The sequence below is a fragment of the Theropithecus gelada genome, chromosome 19, assembly GCF_003255815.1.
Source record: "Theropithecus gelada isolate Dixy chromosome 19, Tgel_1.0, whole genome shotgun sequence".
Taxonomy (NCBI): domain Eukaryota; kingdom Metazoa; phylum Chordata; class Mammalia; order Primates; family Cercopithecidae; genus Theropithecus; species Theropithecus gelada.
Genome location: NC_037687.1, coordinates 11,306,809 through 11,320,206, shown reverse-complemented (window position 1 = coordinate 11,320,206; position 13,398 = coordinate 11,306,809). Strand labels below are relative to the sequence as shown.

Sequence of the window (13,398 nt, the reverse complement as noted above, 5' to 3'; positions counted from 1 at the left end):
TTTTTTTTTTTTTTGAGACGGAGTCTCGCTCTGTCCCCCAGGCTGGAGTGCAGTGGCCGGATCTCGGCTCACTGCAAGCTCCACCTCCTGGGTTTACGCCATTCTCCTGCCTCAGCCTCCCGAGTAGCTGGGACTACAGGCGCCCGCCACCTCGCCCGGCTAGTTTTTTGTATTTTTTAGTAGAGACGGGGTTTCACCGTGTTAGCCAGGATGGTCTCGATCTCCTGATCTCGTGATCCACCCGTCTCGGCCTCCCAAAGTGCTGGGATTACAGGCTTGAGCCACCGCGCCCGGCCTTATTTAATTTATTTTTTGAGACAGAGTCTCGCTCTGTTGCTGAGGCTGGAGTGCAGTGGAGTGATCCTGGCTCACTGCAACCTCCGTCTCCCGGGTTCAAGCGATTCTCCTTCCTCAGCCTCCTGAGTAGCTGGGATTACAGGAGCCCACCACCATGCCCTGCTACTTTTGTATTTTTAGTAGAGACGGGGTTTCATCATGTTGGCCAGGCTGGTCTCGAACTCCTGACCTCAGGTGATCCGCCCTCCTCGGCCTCCCAAAGTGCCTGGATTACAGGCGTGAGCCACCACGCCCGGCCCTGTTTATTTATTATTACTATTTTTAGAAATAGGGTCTCACTCTGTTGCCCAGGCTGGAGTGCAGTGGTGCAATCATGGCTCACTGTAGCCTCGACCTCCAGGGCTCAAGCGATCCTCCCGTTTCAGCCTCCCGAATACTGGGACTATGAGCACGCGCCATTGCGCCCAGTTAATTTTTAACTTTTTTGTAGAGAAGGGTGTCTCGCTATGTTGCCCAGGCTGGTCTCGAATTCCTGGCCTCCCAAAGGGCTGGGATTACTGGCATGAGCCACCGTGCCGGCCTCCTTTCACTTTTTTTTAATTCATTTTCTCATTTCAGCCCCTGGGGCCTGCGGCTGGATTCACAGACTCCCAAGTCCAGCCTCCCAGGCCATTTCAAGGTTCCCAGGCCTGGAGTGACACTTGACTCATTAGAAGCGGGGCCTAGCTCGTTATGAGGCGGGTGTAAGGCCCTTCCGCCTTCCTATTGGCGCACCTCGCTTTGTGGGCGGGACCTATTACACCAGCTTTCTTGATTAGCTGCCTCCCTGGCGCTCCCTGACCCGGACGCTCTCTGGGCCAATATGGCGGCGCCCAGCAAGAAGACAGAGCTGGCCTGGAGTCCGCGGCTGGCCGCGTGAGTAGGTAGGTCGCACGCGGGTAGGCGAGCGCGAACTGCTGGGCTCTAAGCGGACCCTTCAGGACCCGGCAGCGCGAGAGGGCGGCCCTGGAGGGACCCAGCTGCAGGGCCAGGGCACCGTGACCTTTCGTAGTGGGGGCGGGGACGCGCTGGGAAAGGCCGCCCCTCTTGTGGCAGCCGCCTCACGCCCCCAGTCTCCGGTTTTGCAGATGAAACAACTGACCCAGATTAAAGTCCTCGCCTGAGGTCACGCCGCAAGTCGGCAACCGGGCAGGAATTGGAATCTACGTCTGCCTGTTTCCCCCAAGAGACCCAGAATCCTGGCAGCCGGTTTCAGAGCTGCTGTACGTACACTGTACCTCGGGGTTCAGATTTATAGGTGTTTTGTTGAAATTGAGCTCTTGTTTCCGTTCGGTTGATACTTGTTAGGCATCTACTGTATACCAGGCACTGTCCTGGGTGCTGGAGACACAGCCATGAGGAAGATAGATAAAAATCCTTCATCTCCTGGGGGAACCAGACTTTTAACAAATCACAAATAAACGAAACAGGTGATTTCAGATACTGATAAGTTACTAAAAATGCGTTAATGGTGTCGGGAATTTCGCTTGAGCCCAGGAGTTCGAGACCAGCCTTGGCAACATAGCAGGGCCCTGTTCTCTACAAAAAATTATGCGGGCATTGTGGTGCACGCCTATAGTCCTAGCTACTCGGAAAGCTGAGGTGGGAGGATTGCTTGAGCCCAGGAGGTCAAGGCTGTAGTGAGCCGTGATTGTGCCACTGCACTCCAGCCTGGGGGACAGAGCAGGACCCTGTCTCAGAAACAAACAAACAAAAATTAATAGGTTGATGAGGGCTTTTAGAAAACTATGGGGAATGGGAGGTGGTCAAAGAAGACCTTTCATTGAAATGACCAGAGACAGCTGTGGGCAGATCTGGAGGAAGAAAGCTCTAGACAGAGAGAAAAGCGAGTACAAAGGTTCTGAGATGGGTTAAACTTAGTTTATTTCAGAAACAGTGTAGCTGAAGCTGCCAGTGGTAGGAGTTGAGTTGAGAGGGGTAGACCCTGTCTGATTTTATTTATTTATTTTTATTTTTTAGAGACAGGATTTCCCTTGTTTGCCAAGCCTGGAGTGCAGTAGTGCAATCATAGCTCACTGCAGCCTCAAACTCCATGGCTCAAGTGATTCTCCTGCCTCAGCTTTCCCAGTAGCTGGGACTACAGGTGCACACCACCAGGTCCAGCTAATTTTTTAAAACAATTTTTGTAGAGATCGTGTCCTGCTATATTGTCCGAGCTGGTCTTGAACTCCTGGGCTGCAGTGATCCTCCCCACTTGGCCTTCCAAAGCACTAGGATTATAGGCATGAGCCACTGCTCCCTGCGTATTTATTTTTAGAGACAGGATCTCAGTATGTTGCCCAGGCTAGAGTGCAGTTGCTATTCACAAGTGCAGTCATAGTTCACTGCAACCTCTAACTACTGACTTTAAAGGATCCTCCAGCCTCAGTCTCCTGAGTACCTGAGATGACAGGCATTCGCCACCATGCCTGGATAATTTTTAATTTTTTTGTGGAGATGGGGTCTCGCTATGTTGCCCAGGCTGGTCTTGAATTCCTGGGCTCAAGTGATCCTCTTACCTTGGTCTTCCAAAGTGTTGGGATTACAGGCATGAACCAGTGTGCCCAGTCCCTGATTTTAAGTGTGATGTGCCGTTAGCAATTTTAGGCAGAAATCACTAGTTTTAGTTAGTTTGTTTGTTTATTTATTTAGAGATGGAGTCTCACTCTGTCACCCAGGCTGGAGGGCAATGTCCGGAGCAACTGGGATTGCAGGCGCCTACCACCACTCCTGGCTAATTTTTGTATTTTTAGTAGAGATGGGGTTTCACCATCTCAGCCAAGCTGGTCTTGAACTCCTGGCCTCGTGATCCACCCGACTCAGCCTCCCAAAGTGCTGGGATTACAGGCGTGAGCCACCACGCCTGACCTAAGTTTAGTTTAAAAGCTCCCTCTGGCTGGGTATGATGGCTCATGCCTGTAATCCTAACACTTTGGGAAGCCAAGATGGGTGGATTGCTTGAGCTCAGGAGTCCAAGACCACCCTGGGCAACATGATGAAACACCATCTCTACTAAAATACAAAAAATTAGCTGGGTGTGGTGGTACACACCTGTAGTCTCAGCTACTCGAGAGGCCTAGGCATGAGAATCAACTTGAACTGGGGAGGCGGAGGTTGCACTGAGCTGAGATCGTGCCACTGCACTCCAGCCTGGGCAACAGAATGAGACTCTGTCTCCCCCGCAAAAAAAAAAGCTCCCTCTGGCCATAGTGGGGAGAACTGACTGGAGGCGGGAAGGGCAGATGTGGGAGGCTTGATAGGTATCCAAGTCATAGATTGAGATGGTGGCTTCAGACAGAAAGAGGTGCATTTGGGATGGATTTGGAAATAGTCACCCAGACTAGTTTTTTTTTTTTTCTTTCTTTCTTTTTGAGACAGAGTCTGGCTCTGTCGCCCAGGCTGGAGTGCAGTGGCGCAATCTTGGCTCACTGCAAGCTCCACCTCCCAGGTTCACGCCATTCTCCCACCTCAGCCTCCCGAGTAGCTGGGCCTACAGGCGCCTGCCACCACGCCCGGCTAATTTTTGGTAGTTTTAGTAGAGACGAGGTTTCACCGTGTTAGCCAGGTGTTTGAGAGTGGTTGCTCTCAAAACTGTAATCCCAGCACTTTGGGAGGCCAAGGTGGGTGGATCATGAAGTAAAGAGTTCAAGACCAGCCTGACCAACATGGTGAAATCCCATCTCTACTAAGAATACAAAAATTAGTCAGGTGTGGTGGTGCCTGCCTGTAATCCCAGCTACTCCAGAAGTTGAGGCAGGAGAATTGCTTGAACCCAGGAGGCGGAGGTTGCAGTGAACCTAGATCACGCCACTGCACTCCAACCGGGGCGACAGAGCAAGACTCCATCTGGAAAAAAAAAAGCAGATTCCAATTCAGTAGGTCTGGGATAGGGCCAATAATTTTTTTTTTTTGTTTTGTTTTGTTTTTTAGCAGGTGAGTTGGTACACATTCAGTGGATTCTGACTTTCATGGCTGCCATCCTGATAAATTTTGCTATTTTTTTTTTTTTTGAGACAGTTTCACTCTTGTTGCCCAGGCTAGAGTGCAATGTTGTCCTCTTGGCTCACCACAAGCACTGTCTCCTGGGTTCAAGCGATTCTCCTGCCTCAGCCTCCACGTAGTTGGAATTACTGGCATGCGCCACCGCACCCAGCTAATTCTGTATTTTTTTTTTTTTTTTTAGTAGAGACAGGGTCTCTCCATGTTGGAGCTGGTCTCGAACTCCTGACCTCAGGTGATCCATCTGCCTGGGCCTCCCAAAGTGCTGGGATTACAGGCATGAGTCACCATGCCTGGCCAAATTTTGCTATTCTAATAAACTTCTAAATGTCACTGACGCTGCCAGTCCCTAGGACACACTTTAAGTAGCTGTGGGTTTTTTTTGTTTTTGTTTTTTTTGTTTTGAGTCAGGGTCTTCTTCTGTTGCTCAGGCTGGAGTGTGTGGCGTGAACTTGGTTCACTGTAGACCTCCCAGGCTCATGTGATCCTCCCACCTCTGCCTCCTGAAGAACTGAGAACACAGGTGTATACTACCATGCCTGGTTAATTTTCTTTTTTTTTTTTTGAAACAGAGTCTTGCTCTGTTGCCCAGGCTGGAGTGCAGTGGCGCAGTCTCGGCTCACTGTAAGCTCCGCCTCCTGGGTTCACGCCATTCTCCTGTCTCAACCTCCCAAGTAGCTGGGACTACAGGTGCCCACCATCTCGCCCGGCTAATATTTTGTATTTTATTTTATTTTATTTTATTTTATTTTATTTATTTATTTATTTATTTATTTATTTTTATTTTTTTTTTTTTTGAGACGGAGTCTCGCTGTGTCGCCCAGGCTGGAGTGCAGTGGCGCGATCTCGGCTCACTGCAAGCTCCGCCTCCCGGGTTCACGCCATTCTCCCGCCTCAGCCTCCGAGTAGCTGGGACTACAGGCGCCCGCCACCACGCCCGGCTAGTTTTTTTGTATTTTTAGTAGAGACGGGGTTTCACCGTGTTAGCCAGGATGGTCTCGATCTCCTGACCTCGTGATCCACCCGCCTCGGCCTCCCAAAGTGCTGGGATTACAGGCTTGAGCCACCGCGCCCGGCCTATTTTTTTTTTTTTTTTATTGAGACGGAGTCTCACTCTGTCGCCCAGGCTGGAGTGCAGTGGCCGGATCTCAGCTCACTGCAAGCTCCGCCTCCTGGGTTCATGCCATTCTCCTGCCTCAGCCTCCCGAGTAGCTGGGACTACAGGCGCCCGCCACCTCGCCCAGCTAATTTTTTGTATTTTTTAGTAGAGACGGGGTTTCACCGGGTTAGCCAGGATGGTCTCGATCTCCTGACCTCGTGATCCGCCCGTCTCAGCCTCCCAAAGTGCTGGGATTACAGGCTTGAGCCACCGCGCCCGGCCTCTTTCTTGTATTTTAAGTAATGACGGGGTTTCACCATGTTAGCCAGGATGGTCTCGATCTCCTGACCTCGTGATCCACCTGCCTCAGCCTCCCAAAGTGCTGGGATTACAGGCGTGAGCCACTGCACCCGGCTGGAGTGCTTTTTATTTTTTATTTTATTTTATTTTATTTATTTATTTATTTTTTGAGACGGAGTCTCGCTCTGCCGCCCAGGCTGGAGTGCAGTGGCCGGATCTCAGCTCACTGCAAGCTCTGCCTCCCAGGTTCACGCCATTCTCCTGCCTCAGCCTCTCCAGTAGCTGGGACTACAGGCGCCCGCCACCTCGCCCGGCTAGTTTTTTGTATTTTTTAGTAGAGAGGGGGTTTCACCGTGTCAGCCAGGATGGTCTCGATCTCCTGACCTCGTGATCCGCCCGTCTCGGCCTCCCAAAGTGCTGGGATTACAGGCTTGAGCCACCGCGCCCGGCCTATTTTTTATTCTTGAGATAGGGTCTCACTCTGTCATCCAAGCCACAGTGTGGTAGCACAGTCATAGTTCGTATAACCTGAACTGCTGGGCTTAAGTGATCTTCCTACCTCAGCCTCCTGAATAGCTGGGACTACAAATGAGTGCCACCACATCCAGCTGCTTTTTTTTTTTTTTTTGCTGGTCTTGATCTCCCAGGCTCAAGTGATCCTCCCACTCTGATCTCCCAAAGTGGATAAGAAGCATGAGCCGCTGTGCCCAGCCTTCAGTGAGGTGCTTTAAAATGCTGATGCCCCACCTTCAGATATTCTGAATTAATATGTCTGGGATCTGGCCCAGGCATGGTTTTTGCTTTTTTTTTTTTTTTTGAGATGGAGTCTTGCTCTGTTGCCCAAGCTGGAGTGCAGTGGTGCGATCTTGGCTTGCTGCAACCCTCCGCCTTCTGGATTCAAGCGATTCTCTTGCCTCAGCCTCCTGAGTAGCTGGGATTACAGGTGCCCACCACCATGCAGATTTTTTTTTTTTTTTTTTTTTGAGACAGAATCTCGCTCTTTCACCCAGGCTGGAGTGAAGTGGCGTGATCTTGGCTCACTGCAACCTCCGCCTTCCAGGTTCAAGCGATTCTCCTGCCTCAGCCTCCTGAGTAGCCAGGATTACAGGCGCCTGCCACCATGCCCAGCTAATTTTTGTATTTTTAGTAGAGACGGGGTTTTACCATGTTGGCCAGGCCGGTTTCAAACTTCTGACCTCAAGTTATCCATCTGCCTTGGCCTCCCAGAGTGCTGGGATTACAGGTGTGAGCTGCTGCACCCGGTTTAATGTTTCTTTTTTAATTTTTTAAATTTAATGATTTTCACACATTTTCCCTCTTTACTAGCAGTCAGTATATCCTATGAATATAGACATAAAATTCCTCAACAAAATACTAGCAGATAAAATCCAACAGCATGGAAAAAGAATTACACACCACGACCTAGTGGAGTTTATACCAGAAATGCAAGGTTAGTTTAATATGTGAACATCAATTAATATACTACATTAGAATTAGAATAAAGGATAAAAACCACATGATTATCTCAATACAAGCGGAAAAAGCATTGACAAAATCCAATATACTTTTTTTTTTTTTTGAGGCAGAGTCTCCCTCTGTTGTGCAGGCTGAGGTTCAGTGGCACGATCTCAGCTCACTGCAACCTCCGCCTCCTGGGTTCAAATGATTCTCTTCGCCCAGCCTCCCAAGTAGCTGGAACTACAGGCATGTGCCACCATGCTCTGCTAATTGTTGGATTTTTAGTAAACATGAGGTTTTGCCATGTTGGCCAGGCTGGTCTCAACTCCTGACCTCAAGTAATCCGCCTGCCTCAGCCTCCCAAAGTGCTGGGAAATCCAATATACTTTCTGATGAGAATACTCATCAAACTAGAAATGTGAAGGAACTTCCTCAGCCTGAGAAAGGGCATCATAAAAAACCCACAGCTCCAGCACTTTGGGAATTTGAGGTGGGCAGATCACGAGGTCAGGAGGTCGAGACCAGCCTAGCCAACATAGTGAAACCCCGTGTCTACAAAAATACCAAAAAAAAAAAAAAAAAAAAATTTGGCATGGTGGTGGGTGCCTGTAATCCTAGCTACTCCGGAGGCTGAGAATCACTTGAACCTGGGAGGCTGAGGTTGCAGTGAGCCGAGATTGCACCACTGCATACCAGCCTGGGCGACAGTGCAAGACTCCGTCTCAAAAACAAACAAACAACCCACAGCTGATATCATACTTAATGTTGAAATACTAGATGCTTTTTCCTCTTAAGATGAGGAACAAGGCCGGGCGTAGTAGCTCACACCTGTAATCCCAGCACTTTGGGAGGCCGAAGTGGGTGGATCACCTGAGGTCAGGAGTTTAACACCAGCTTGGCCAACATGGTGAAACCCTGTCTCTACTAAAAATACAGAAAATTAGCTTAGCGTGGTGGTGGGTACCTGTAATCCCAGCTACTCAGGAGGCTGAGGCAAGAGAATTGCTTGAACCGGGGAGATGGAGGTTGCAGTGAGCCAGGGTCATGCCATTGCACCCCAGCCTGGGCAACAAGAGTGAGGCTGCATCTTAATTAAAAAAAAAAAAAAAGATGAGGAACGAGACAGGAATGTCCATTCACCATGTCTGTCCAGGATTTTCCTGGAGGTTCCAGAAGGGGCACTTAAGTAAGAAAAAGAAATTAAAAGCCCCAGATGTGGTGGCTATTGCCTGTAATCCCAGCATTTTGGGAGGCTGAAAGAGAAGGATTGCTTGAGGTCAGGAGTTCAATACCAGCCTGGGCAACACAGCGAGACTCTGTCTACAAAAAGTTTCAAAATTAGCCAAGCGTTGGCTGGGTGCAGTGGCTCATGCCTGTAATCCCAGCACTTTGGGAGGCTGAGGCGGGTGGATCCCGAGGTCAGGAGATTGAGACCATCCTGGCCAACACAATGAAACCCTGTCTCTACTAAAAATACAAAAAATTAGCTGGGTGCGGTGGTGGCCGCCTGTAGTCCCAGCTACTCAGGAGGCTGAGGCAGAATGGCATGAACCTGGGAGGTGGGGTTGCAGTGAGCCCAGATCGCACCACTGCACTCCAGCCTGGGTGACAGAGCAAGACTCCATCTCAAAAAAAAAAAAAAAAAAAAATTAGCCAGGCATGGTGACATGCACCTGTAGTCTCAGCTACTTGGGAAGGTGAGGTGGGAGGATCGCTTGAGCCCAGGAGGTCAAGGCTACAGTGAGCCATGATCATGCCAGTGCGCTTGATACAGGGTAACTGTGTCTCTAAAAAATGTGTAAAAAGAAAACAATAAAATAAAAACAAAAGGCATCCAGATTGGAAAGGAAAAGATTGGCCGGGCGCGGTGGCTCAAGCCTGTAATCCCAGCACTTTGGGAGGCCGAGACAGGCGGATCACAAGGTCAGGAGATCGAGACCATCCTGGCTAACCCGGTGAAACCCCGTCTCTACTAAAAAATACAAAAAACTAACCGGGCGAGGTGGTGGGCGCCTGTAGTCCCAGCTACTCGGGAGGCTGAGGCAGGAGAATGGCGTGAACCTGGGAGGCAGAGCTTGCAGTGAGCTGAGATCCGGCCACTGCACTCCAGTCTGAGCGACAGAGCGAGACTCCATCTCAAAAAAAAAAGAAAAAGGAAAAGATAAAAACTATCTCAACTTGGAAATGACATGATCTCGTATATAGAAAATCCCAAGTAATCTAATAAAAAACTATTAGAACTAATAAGTTCAGCAAGTTGTAGGACACATGATTGACATGTAAAAATATATTTCTATACACTAGCCATAAATAATGCAAAAATGAAATTAAGAAAAATAATTCTATACCGGGCATGGTGACCCACCATGCCTGTAATCCCAGCACTTTAAGAGGCTGAGGTGGGAGGATTGCTTGACCCAGAAGTTTAAAACCAGCCTGGACAGCACAGTGATACCCCACCTTTTCAAAAAATTTAAAAATTAGGTGGGCATGGTAGCATATGCCTGTAGTCCCAGCTACTTGGGAGGCTGAGGTAGGAGGATCACTTGAGCTCAGTAGTTTTGGGCTGCAGTGAGCTGTGATTGTATCACTGCACTCCAGCCTGGGTGACAGAGTAAGACCCCATCTCTAAAAAAGAATAAAAGAGGCCGGGCGCAGTGGCTCAAGCCTGTAATCCCAGCACTTTGGGAGGCCGAGATGGGCGGATCACGAGGTCAGGAGATCCAGACCATCCTGGCTAACATGGTGAAACCCCGTCTCTATTAAAAAATGCAAAAAAAAAACTAGCCGGGCGAGGTGGCGGGCGCCTGTAGTTCCAGCTACTCGGGAGGCTAAGGCAGGAGAATGGCGTAAACCTGGGAGGCGGAGCTTGCAGTGAGCTGAGATCCGGCCATTGCACTCCAGCCTGGGCGACAGGGCAAGACTCTGTCTAAAAAAAAAAAAAGAATAAAAGAAATATATAGATATATATTTTTGGAGATGGAGTCTTGCCCTGCTGCCCAGGCTGGAGTGCAATGGCATAATCTCAGCTCGCTGCTACCTCTGCCTCCTGGGTTCAAGCCATTCTCCTGCCCCAGCCTCCCGAGTACTGGGATTACAGGCACCCGCCACCACACCCAGCTAATTTTTTTTATCTTTAGTAGAAATGGGGTTTCACCATATTGGCCAGGCTGGTCTCATTTTGTAGTTTTCAGTGTATTCTGCCATTACTTTTAATGGCAAAAACCGCAATTATTTTTGCACCAAAATAATGTAAGTCTTTTACTTCTTTTGCTAAATGTATTTGGGCCAGGTGCAGTGGCTCATGTCTGTAATCCCATCACTTTGGGAGGCTGAGGTGGGCGGATCACCTGAAGTCAGGAGTTCGAGACCAATCTGGTCAACATGGTGAAATCCCATCTCTACTAAAAATACAAAAAAAAAAAAGAAAAATTAGCTAGGCGTGATAGCAGGTGACTGTAATCCCAGCTATTCTGGAGGCTGAGGCAGGCAGAACCCGGGGAGACAGAGGTTGCAGTGAGCTGAGATCACGCCACTGCACTCTAGCCTGGGTGACAGAGACTCTGTCTTAAAAAAAAAAAAAAAAAAGAGGCTGGGCGCGGTGGCTCAAGCCTGTAATCCCAGCACTTTGGGAGGCCGAGGTGGGCGGATCATGAGGTCAGGAGTTCGAGACCAGCCTGACCAACATGGTGAGACCCCGTCTCTACTAAAAATACAAAAATTAGCCAGGCGTGGTGTTGAGCGCCTGTAATCCCAGCTACTTGGGAGGCTGAGACAGGAGAATTGCTTGAACCCGGGAGGCGGAGGTTGCAGTGAGCCGAGATTGCAGCACTGCACTCCAGCCTGGGCAACAGAATGAGACTCCATCTCCAAAAAAAAAAAAAAAAGAAGAAGAAGAAAACATTGATGTAAATCTCTTGACCTTGGGCTAGGCAATGGTTGTTTTTAGAAATAATACCAAAAAAAAAAAAAAAAAAAAAACACAGCTATTAAAAGGAAAAGAATAAGTTGGACTTCATCAAAATTTAAAATTTGATGTTACAAATGATAAAGTGAATAGACAGCTCTCAGAATGGAAGAAAATATTTGCAATAAGGTATAATATCCATCCAGATCATAAGGGTATAATATCCATCCAGAATATATAAAGGCCATGGTGGTGGCTCACACCTGTGATCCAGCACTTTGGGAGGCCAAGATGAGAAGACTGCTTGAGGCCAGGAGTTTCAGACTAGCCTGGGCCACATAGAAAGACCCCATCTGTACAAAAAAATACAAAAATTAGTTGGGTATGGTGGCTCATCCCTGTAATCCCAGCTGCTTAGGAGGCTGAGGTGAGAGGATCACTTGTGTCTGGGAGGTCGAGGCTGCAGTGAGCTGAGATTACACCACTGTACTCCAGCCTGAGCAACAAAACAAGACCATGTCTCAAAAAAAAAAAAAAAAAAGACAATATATAAAGAACTCTTACAACTTGGCTGTACACAGTGGCTCATGCCTATAATCCCAGCACTTTGGGAGGCCAGGGCAGGTGGATCACGAGGTCAGGAGTTCAAGACCAGCCTGATCAACTTGGTGAAACCCTGTCTCTACTAAAAATATAAAAATTAGCCAGGCATGGTGGTGCGTGCCTGTAATCCCAGCTACTCAGGAGGCTGAGCCAGGATAATAACTTTAACCCAGGAGGCAGAGGTTGCAGTGAGCTGAGATTGTGCCACTGCACTCCAACCTGGGCAACAGAGCGAGACTCCGTCTCAAAAAAAAAAAAAAAAAAAAAAGACTACACATTGGGTACAGTGTATACACTGCTCAACTGCTCAGGTGATGTGTACATCACAATCTCAGAAATCACCAGTAAAAAACTTATTCTTGTAACTACTACCCATTCCCCAAAAACCTATTGGAAAAAAAATAGACAAAATAGCTGGGCGCGGTGGCTCATGCCTTAATCCCAGCACTTTGGGAGGCTGAGATGAGGGGATCACTTGATGTCAGGAGTTCGAGACCAGCCTGGCCAATATGGGGAAACCCCATTTCTACTAAAGATACAAAAAATTAGCTGGGTGTGGTGGTGTGCACCTGTAATCCCAGCTACTCAGGAGACTGGGGCAGGAGAATGGCTTGAACCTGGGAGGCAGAGGTAGCAGCGAGCCAAGATTGTGCCATTGCACTCCAGCCTGGGCAACAGGGCGAGACTCCATTTCAGAAAAAAAAAAAAATTAGCCAGGCATGGTGACGCATGCCTGTAGTCCCAGCTACTCAGGAGGCTGAGGCAGAAAAGTCTCTTGAACCCGGGAGGTGGAGGTTTCAGTGAGCTGAGATAACACCACTGCACTCCAGCTTGGGCAACAGAGCGAGACTCCATCTCAAAAAAAAAAAAAAAAAAAAAAAAAAGACAAAACAGGTTTTGGTGAGGATATGGAGAAATTGGAGCTCATCCACATTTGACTCTTGAATAACTTGATGGTTAGGGGTGCTGACCTTCCACACAATTGAAAATCTGCCTGTAACTTTTTTTTGTTTTGTTTTGTTTTTTAAAAAACGAGATTTCGCTCTGTCACTCAGGCCAGAATGCAGTGGTGTGATTATAGCTCACTGCAACCTTGAACTGCTGGGCTCAAGCGATCCTCCTGCCTCAGTCTCCCAAGTAGCTGGAACTATATGTGTGCACCACCATGCCTGGTTAATTTTTTTCTTTTTGGAGAGATAGGGTCTCACTATGTTACCCAGGCTGGTCCTGAACTCCTAGGCTCAAGTGATCCTCCCATCTTGGCTTCCCAAAGTGGTAGGATTACAGGCGTGAGCCACCGTGCCAGGCTACATATAACTTTTGACTCCCCAAAAATCCAGCCAGGTGCAGTGGCTCACCTCTGTAATTTCAGCACTTTGGGAGGCCAAGCTGGGAGGATTGCTTGAGCCCAGGAGTTTGAGATCAGCCTGGAAAATAGAGGGCAACCCTACCTCTATGAAAATTTTAAAAATTAGTTGGGTGTGGTGGCACACACCTGTAGTCCCAGCTACTCAGGAGGCAGTGGTGGGAGGATTGCTTGAGTTGGGAGGTCAAGTCTGCAGTGAGCCTTGATCATACCACTGTACTCCAGCCTGGGCAACAGAGTGAGATCCTGTCTCAAAATATCTTAACTACTAATAGCCCACTGTTGTCCAGAGGCCTCAGGGATTATATAAACAGTCGATTAACATTTTTT

General features: G+C 48.6%; 1 protein-coding gene across 5 annotated transcripts in view; it reads left to right on the top strand.

The window, feature by feature from the left end:
• The first annotated feature begins 1,109 nt into the window (after positions 1-1,109).
• The window catches only part of ECSIT (ECSIT signalling integrator), a 31,204-nt gene continuing 18,915 nt past the window's right edge, over positions 1,110-13,398 (top strand). For 3 of the 5 annotated variants that reach the window (XM_025367818.1, XM_025367817.1, XM_025367812.1), the window contains exon 1: positions 1,110-1,220. The gene's annotated coding sequence lies outside the window, so the exon portion shown is untranslated. Of the gene's footprint in view, positions 1,221-1,456; positions 1,560-13,398 lie in introns of those variants that run through there. The other 2 variants (XM_025367816.1, XM_025367813.1) reach the window with 1 other exon arrangement.